The sequence below is a fragment of the Aethalodelphis obliquidens genome, unplaced genomic scaffold (genome assembly GCF_003676395.1).
Source record: "Aethalodelphis obliquidens isolate GAN/ISIS:26980383/991018 unplaced genomic scaffold, ASM367639v1 scaffold16, whole genome shotgun sequence".
NCBI classification, from domain to species: Eukaryota; Metazoa; Chordata; class Mammalia; order Artiodactyla; family Delphinidae; genus Aethalodelphis; species Aethalodelphis obliquidens.
The window spans coordinates 17,745,253-17,753,867 of record NW_020837960.1 but is presented as its reverse complement, the minus strand read 5'-3'; the positions used below and the strand labels follow the sequence as shown (position 1 = coordinate 17,753,867).

The window sequence follows — 8,615 nt, the reverse complement described above, 5'->3', positions numbered from 1 at the left end:
AGACTACTCATTTCTTAGGTCTCCTTCTCTTCGTGCCTCACGTATTCACTCACTCATTCAGCAAATGTTTGTTGAGTCCCATCTATGGGCCAGGCGTTGTGCTAGGGGCTGGCAAGTGACAGCAAAGATGGTAGGACAATAGACAGGCTCTTTGTCCTTGTGGAGCTTTTAGTCTAGTCAGGATGACAGACTGTCTAAAATAACCAAAATAAGAGTAAATTGTGATAGCATCTTAAATCAGGGCTCTGAGCTGTACCAGAGAATAATCGCAGGTGGGGAGAAGATTCTCAGAGGATATGACATTTTCATCGAGACCCTGCAGGAAGGAAGGAGCCACATATGTGAAGAAGATGAAAAAGGGCACTGGAGAGCACTTGTCACAGCACTAATTAAACTTGTCCCTGTGATGACATATTTAGTTAATATCTGTAAAGTCCATGAGGGCAGGGACCCTGTCTATCTTGTCTTATCTTCTCATAGCACAGAAACTGGCACATAATCAATGCTCAGTAAATTCTTGTTAGTGGATGAATAAGTAAATTTTTTGAAGTCTAAAAATTAGAACAATTGCTGTAGAATAATTATGAAAGGAAAAATAACTAGTAAGTATTAATTATGATTTATTTTGGCTTATAAAGATAATTTTATCTAAAGGTTTTAAACCTTCTAAGTACAACCTGTAAAGTACAAATAGTCTTCTCAAGAATGTGTTGACATTCTATGAATTCTCAGAATGTCTTAGTGAAGCAACTACTCGTTGATTCTCATCTTCCATGTCCAAGTTCCTACTAGTTATTAAATTATTTACTAAACTAAGCCTCACTGAGGCCATTCCTTCCGTTCGTGCTCCAGGTTCTCTCTTGGCTGTTCCAACGAGGAGCACATCAGCTCACACTGCACAGTGAGTTCATACTTCAAGTATCCGCCTACACTAGTCCAAACAGATAGCATTTATAGACATGATGTAAAAACCGAAAAGGCATAGATCATGTTGTAAAGCCAGACAAGCATCCCTATGGGAAGGAGGGAAATACAGAACAGTAGGTTGGAACTGGCCCTGCAGGCCTACAGTCTGGGCTCAGAGGCAGGCATAGGCAGCTGGGAGTTCCATTCTGGTGGGTACCAGGAATAAACGTACCCCATGTGAGACAGGGGTCAGGGTGGCCTCATTATTTCAAACCAGGAAATGAGGTAAGGATGGATGAAACGCAGGATAATGGAATGAGGGAAGATGTAGACATAGACTCGAAGCCAGGACCTGGCAAAGCCACCTTTGACTAGGTGACTGGACCTTGGGTATCCCCAGTATGACCAAGGGTAGGAGGCCTGAGCTACAGATATAAGACTTGGCTCTGAGTTGGGAGCTGAGTGGAGGAAATCACAAGATTACTAGATAAGGGGGCAGAAGTGGAACAGGAGGTAAGGATGAGGAGGATAAACAGAAGGAAAACCTACCTTTTAAGATGAACCTGGAAGCTGGAATTCCAAAACACATGTGGAAGAGGATAATTACTGAGTAAAACACGGCCCACAGAATCTACTATAGGAACCTGGATTCTCTCAACAGGGTACAAAAATAACAGAGCAATCTGAAACTCGTGTTAATATAAATGTCTTAGAGTCCCAAAGAGATAAAGGAATGCCCTCATAAGAGGTGACAAGATATTATAAAATTTAAAAATTGGTAGAAATAAAGGAAGAACAATGGTATATTTTTAAAAATCCGTTTAGATTCCTAAAAATGAAAAATACAGTCGTTAAAATAAATGCATTAAGTAGAATAAATTCTATGCTGGACACAGTCAATAGAGAAGTGATAAATTGGAAGATAAGTAATGAGGAAATGACTGCTATATATCCCTATATATACACACATATGTATGATATGTGCATATGATATATGCACATGATATATACACATATATGATTTTTAAACTGGGCAGGAAGAATATGCACTTTGTTTCAAGATAGTCCTTACCCTTCTAGAGAGAGAAGAGACAATGGTACAAAGGCAGCATCAACTATACCCATAATATCTTAATATTTAAAATATTTAAAGCAAATGTGACAAAATTTCTCTGTACTTCCCCAGTGTTTGAAAATTTAAAGGACTTGCCTTATTATAGTCAGTACTACAGATAACCATTTACTTTAAAACTGAGACCAGATATAAAACACAACACCACGTCCTTAATTTGTAAAGAAGATAGGCTGGTAAATACGTTTTAAAAAATCAGTTATATGGTGTGGACATGGTTTTCAGCAAAGAAAGCCCTAGTCCCTATATCTACTTAGGGCTGTGATAAAGGGAACAGACTTGAGTTGCAGCCAAAGAGATTTAGCTTAGACATGAGAAATAACTTCATATCTCTGCAAGATGTTCAAGATTGCCTGGGGATTTTGAGAACAAGAGCTTTGCTGAAACAGCTTAGATCCTAGCCTGCTTGGAACTAGAAGGGATTATCGATGTCATAGATGTCCTTTGAAATTTGAGATTCTGTCTGCCAACTCTATAGATCTGAAGATCTTAACTGATCTACTCAGAATCTACAGCAAGGAAGAAAGGACAAAGAGGAAGAGAACAAGAAATCTTGGCCATCAGTCCTCATAAGAGCTTTTCCTAACATGAGAAGCTAGTGGAGCAGGACGGAGGCGACCAAGGCTCTGGGGGCGCCAGTGAAGCAGGGTACGACACTGCTCCACCTCTATTCCAGGCTACTTCTCTCCATCATCAACAAGCATTTGTAGAGGATCTTTCACATTCCACACTGTGCAAGGTGCTCTGCAGAATGAATATGGGAAAGGATAACATCATTGCTTATTCTTAAAAAGTGTACAATCAAATTTGAAAAGGTCCATGCATGTGAAATAATTAGAAAAACATAACACAGCAATTGATAATCAAGGCCAAGCACTTCAGTAGTAAAGACTGTGGACTGGGCTCACTGGTAATGAAGAGGGGTTTATGAGGAGTCTTGGGGGATGGATGGAACTTGAACAGTCAGAGAAGGGTTGAGGGCATTTCAGATGTCTGCTAAAGGTGGGCTAAAGCCTGAGGGAGGAATATTCCTAAATATCAGAGAATGTTGTTAAACAGAGGGTCTGGCTATAGTGCAGATGTTTTGGAGAGCACGGGAGGTGGTGAAGTGAAATAGTTGATTAGTGGTGTGTGGTCACAGGATGCTCTGAAAATCAGCCAGAGAATCCTAGACTTGAGGAGGGAGTGGGGGGAGAAGCCAGTGTGTGTCCTTGAGCAGTCAGGGGTGTATATTGAAAACCATGCTTCCAAGATTCGCTCGGCAGCAGTCTTCACAATTAAATATGTCACACGGATTAGGTATACAACAAAAGTCTGCATGCATTTTCTGCTTCTGTTTTCTGTTAAAATACATAAATTTTGTTGTTGTTGTTAAATGACCACTCAGTTACTTTAGAACACACTTATGCTAAGAAGCCCAGGTATAAATGGACTGACCTTATCATCAGTCAGACAACATCTGCTGAGCCTTAACCTGGAGTTTAGAGCCCTTTCCCAATGGTTTGTCCTTCTTTAGATTTTCACTGCCTCTAAGCACTATTTCTCAGAAAATAGCAGTAATTGTACTAACAACTAATTTGGCAGATATGAAAAATTCAGACTTCTTAAATACAGAATTTCAACAACGTTATTCCAAATCCCCAACGTAACGCGTGTATAATGCTCCCGGGCCATTGGGAAAGGGCATTAGGGTTACGCTGGAAGGCACAGTGTGTCAGAGCCTCAGGCGGAGCCCTGAACTGAGAGCAGGGACATGGGTTCAGTCCCAGCTCAGGGTCTCGTCAGTTGTTTTCCTGAGTCCGGCCCCTTCCTCAGTCCAGATTTCATCTAAAATTGAGGGGGGTGAAGATGGAAAAACTAAAAAAGTAGGTTTTAGCTCAAATGTATAAAAATACATTTATTTATTTAACAGGGGTTCTAGTTTGAGCCTAGCCTGACATATTTTTAGGGCATAACCGAACACACTTGGCAGGTGGGTAGTTGCATGAGGATAGAATTCTCTAGGGAGACGAACTCATTCTTAGAGAGCTAAGCCCATGCTTGGTTCAAAACCAGGTCTCTAGCACTAGAGAATGGAGACAGTACAGAGTACATGCTCTACTATTTAGAGCCTCTTGGCCCAGGCCCCATGAACTAGTGGTTGAATTCTAGGAAAAATTCAGAGACATTGAAGTACAAATTACTCACAAGACCGCTTAAATCAGTTGAGTATTTTCAACTGCAGGGAATTAAAATCCCTGACTCAGGCTGGCACGAACTATAAGAACATTTAACTGTATAACCAGATTCCAAAGGTAGAGCAGCCTTAGCTTCATCCTAAGACTGGCTCTCTTCGTGCTCACAATTTGGCTGCCAGTGGCAATGGGAGCTACATGCTTCCTGGTTTACATGGAAGCATGAAATAGAAGTCCTTCTTTTTTTCCTGCCTATACCATCTCAGATTACATGCCCATCCCTGGCCTAATGACAGTGGCTGGGTGACTGCCATTGACTTAAATGAATCCGGTTCTATCCTTGGAGATCTAGGTGGTCATCAAATCCCTTGGGATGTATAGAAGAGGGATAAGTTTCTGAAAAGCATTTTGGTTCTGTAAGGTACTAATGAATATTCTGCAGGCAGTGAACATCTTCCATGACTCTGATCCAGTATCTGGGGAGGCGGGGAACAGAGAACAACTCCTAGTGGTTGAAAACACTTACAGTTAGGGCACCAGAACACTGGGCTGTTGACAAGTATGGGTGTCTCTGATAGCTTTATAAGACTTGAAAGGCCATTTGTTCCTCAAATGTCCACAATGTAGTTTTGGTAATTTTGGTAATTTCATATTCTTTAATATGAAATGGGTTTCTCACTCACTGCTACTGACTTGGGCGGAAATGACGTGTTCCATGCAGCTGGAAGGAAGTTGCCTACAAGAAGTTATCAACTATGTGTGAGGATTGGAGACTATACCAAAATGTACAAATGATGGCTGGGATTTGGGATGAGTGAAAATTCAAGAAATGCATTTGGACAGGCCTCTGGGGATTTGGTTAAAGCAAAGAATGGAAGATATTTATAGCAATGGTTTTTCCTTGATGCATGGTATAATTATACTTTGAATCACGAATCCAGCTTATTTCTTGATAGGTGTGTTTGAACTGCAGAAATTCCAGCTCAGCTCTTACCTCTGCTAATGGCATCATTTTAATGTTAGTGCCTATTGTTATATGCCTCCTTTCTTTACCAATAAGACCTCCTTGAGCTTATGAGAGGAGCTGTGTTCCGTACTTCTTTCAAAGCATCTACTTTGCATGTAAACAGAGAGCCTGGCTGTGGCGTAACTGAATTTCTATGCACAGAAGTGTGGTTTCCTGATAAAGAAAATGAAACCCTGTCTCCGAGTCCTTATGAGTCCAACATGCATGCTAACTTTTTTTTTTAACTGTACCTCAGACTCACACTGAACAATCCTATTCTATTCCAAAGGAAAAAAAGAGTTAAACTTATGTTACATGCCTGTAAGGCATTTTAAAGTTAATCGGGCCCTTTGGGTCTAATTTAATTTGTGTAAGATTGCTGTTGATGATTAGAATAGCTATTTAAGATTTTTGTTAACAGTCTATTACGTGGACTTAATGGAAACACTCCAAAGGCAGTCTGTTCACTTTCCCCTGTCAAATTCAGGTTACAGAGACTTCACAGATGTTGTAAGTAGACATCAATATGAAAAGGGGATAGAACACAAATTAAAATCATAAGTGTACTTAAACTGCCAACTTTGAGCTTTGGTTAAAAACATCTGTCACATAAAAGCAAACATTCAGAGCTATTGTGTCTTGTAACAATTGTCTTTATTTTTCATATCTTTGGCATTTTCATCATTTTATGTTACTGCTCCCTTTGGAATTTTTTGTATGAATGCTGGCTTTCTATAATATCACTGCTTTCTCTACACAAACCGCGTTTGTAAGGCTTTTGTACCAATACTATAAAGTGAGTAGATCCCAAGTATGGCTGGGATCCCAGATGGTCTCAAAGAACCCACAAAGTCCACTGACTATTGCAAAGCACTTGAAGAAAGTGGGTGTATTTAGCTTGTTCAGGCCCATATTAAACCAAACTAGCACTTTGATTTCCCCTACGAGGTTGTTTTTCGTCAATTAAATTTTTACACTTAACATTCTTACAGACATAAAATGACCATGAGTAACACTTTGGTCCAGTTCTTCCTTTAGTATAATCTAGGAAATTTCAGGATGTTCTTGAGCTGTCTCCTGTTACTTGTTATCATCATTTTTTTTTTTCAGATTTAAGATTTCATTGCTCATATTCCTTTGTTCCATAGCTTTAATTTTTTTATGCCTTTATTCTGTTTCCATTTTCTGTTATTCAGCCTTTGTGTTTCAAAACCACAGCCCTTCTAACTCATCTTTCTGTTCCTGCTTTCCTCTTCCATCTCCTTGACTTTCTTTTCCCTCCTTTATTCTTTTTCCTTTTATAGAATGAGAGACGCTTTGAGGGGATGGTAAGTGTCCTGTGAATGGCAGCTGAGCATCCACTCACCATCAGGAAGAGCAGGAGACAGGGAGCGCATCCCCAGCGCCACATTCCACTGCCCAGGAACACTCCTTGCTTCTCCAGCGGTTGGTGAGGACCGGGACTATACAGGGCAGCACAGACGCTGAAGCTGCAGGCAAACATTTTGAAAATAATCAGGTCACTCACTGAGTGGGAAGGGGTTGTACCCAAATGCTAACATGTATTTATTCTTGATTTAACCTTAGTGATGATAGGTTATGATACTGCAGTTTATACATTATAATCAGTCAGGTGTATCTGCTCTAACAATTAAGCACTTACGTGGAAAGCATGATCTTGATAGGCATTTGGCTGCAGGTTCACCATACAGTACTCTTATCCTAAAATGACTTTTTAAAGTGTATTTGTTCATAAAGTGGAACATAAGATTTAGATTAAACCCATTCCTTATTTTAGAAAAGGAATCTCTACTTTATAGTGTTTTATTAAATGGGTAATTGACATTAAGAAAAGGGATTTAAAAAACGAATAGAAAATGTTGTGGATCGTCCACCCCTCCCACAAGCCCAGCTGCATCTACTCTCTTCCTGATCGCCCCAGGCTGCTCACCAGAGTCTCCTTCCTTACACTGTCATTTGCACCATCTGTGAGATTATTTCAACTCTCACTTCTTTTTCATTCAGAATGAAATGTCTTTTATAGTAAAGCTGAGAATATGTTCAATCTCATGAATGCTGACACTCAAATACAAATGCAGTCACATTCCCCCTATAACTACTTACATAATTTTATTTTTTTTAACATCCTTATTGGAGTATAATTGCTTTACAATTTTGTATTAGTTTCTGCTCTATAACAAAGTAAATCAGCTATATGTATACATACATCCCCATATCCCCTTCCCCCTTGTGTCTCCCTCCCACCCTCCCTACCCCACCCCTCTAGGTGGTCACAGAGCACGGAGCTGATCTCCCTGTGCTATGCGGCTGCTTCCCACTAGCTATCTGTTTTACATTTGGTAGTGTACATACGTCCATGCCACTCTCTCACTTTGTCCCAACTTACCCTTCCCCCTCCCTGTGTCCTCAAGTTCATTCCATACATCTGCATCTTTATTCCTGTCCTGCCCCTATGTTCATCAGAACCATATATATGTTTTTAGATTCCATATATATGTGTTAGCATATGGTATTTGTTTTTCTCTTCTGACTTACTTCACCCAGTATGACAGACTCTAGGTCCATCCACCTCACTACAAATAACTCAATTTCATCTCTTTTTATGGCTGTGTAATATTCCGTTGTATATATGTGCCACATCTTCTTTAACTATTCATCTGTTGATGGACACTTAGGTTGCTCCCATGTCCTGGCTATTGTAAATAGTGCTGCAGTGAACATTGTGGTACATGTCTCTTTTTCAATTATGGTTTTCTCAGGGTATATGCCCAGTAGTGGGATTGCTGGGTCATATGGTAGTTCTATTTTTAGTTTTTTAAGGAACCTCCACACTCTTCACCATAATGGCTGTATTAATTTACATTCCCACCAACAGTGCAAAAGGGTTCCCTTTTCTCCACACCCTCTCCAGCATTTACTGTTTGAAGATTTTTGGATGATGGCCATTCTGACCAGTGTGGGTTGATACCTCATTGTAGTTTTGATTTGCATTTCTCTAATGAATAGTAATGTTGAGTATCCTTCCATGTGTTTGTTGGCAATCTGTATGTCTTCTTTGGAGAAATATCTACTTAGGTCTTCTGCCTATTTTTGGATTGGGTTGTTTGTTTTTTTGATATTGAGCTGCATGAGCTGCTTGTATATTTTGGAGACCAATCCTTTGTCAGTTGCTTCGTTTGCAAATATCTTCTCCCATTCTGAGGGTTGTCTTTTCGCCTTATGTTTACCTTTGCTGTGCAAAAGCTTTGAAGTTTCATTAGGTCCCATTTGTTTATTTTTGTCTTAATTTCCATTTCTCTAGGAGGTGGGTCAAAAAGGATCTTGCTGTGATTTATGTCACAGAGTGTCCTGCCTATGTTTTCCTCTAAGAGTTTTA

General features: G+C 39.9%; 1 long non-coding RNA gene across 1 annotated transcript in view; it reads right to left on the bottom strand.

The window, feature by feature from the left end:
* Positions 1–1,762: 1,762 nt before the first annotated feature.
* LOC113625836 (uncharacterized) overlaps positions 1,763–8,615 on the bottom strand; it is a 33,672-nt gene continuing 26,819 nt past the window's right edge. Inside the window, exons 2-3 of the long non-coding RNA XR_003434896.1 lie at positions 6,585–6,708; positions 1,763–2,782 (exon numbers count right to left, since the gene is read on the bottom strand). This is a non-coding gene — a long non-coding RNA (uncharacterized LOC113625836). The remainder of the gene's footprint in view (positions 2,783–6,584; positions 6,709–8,615) is intronic.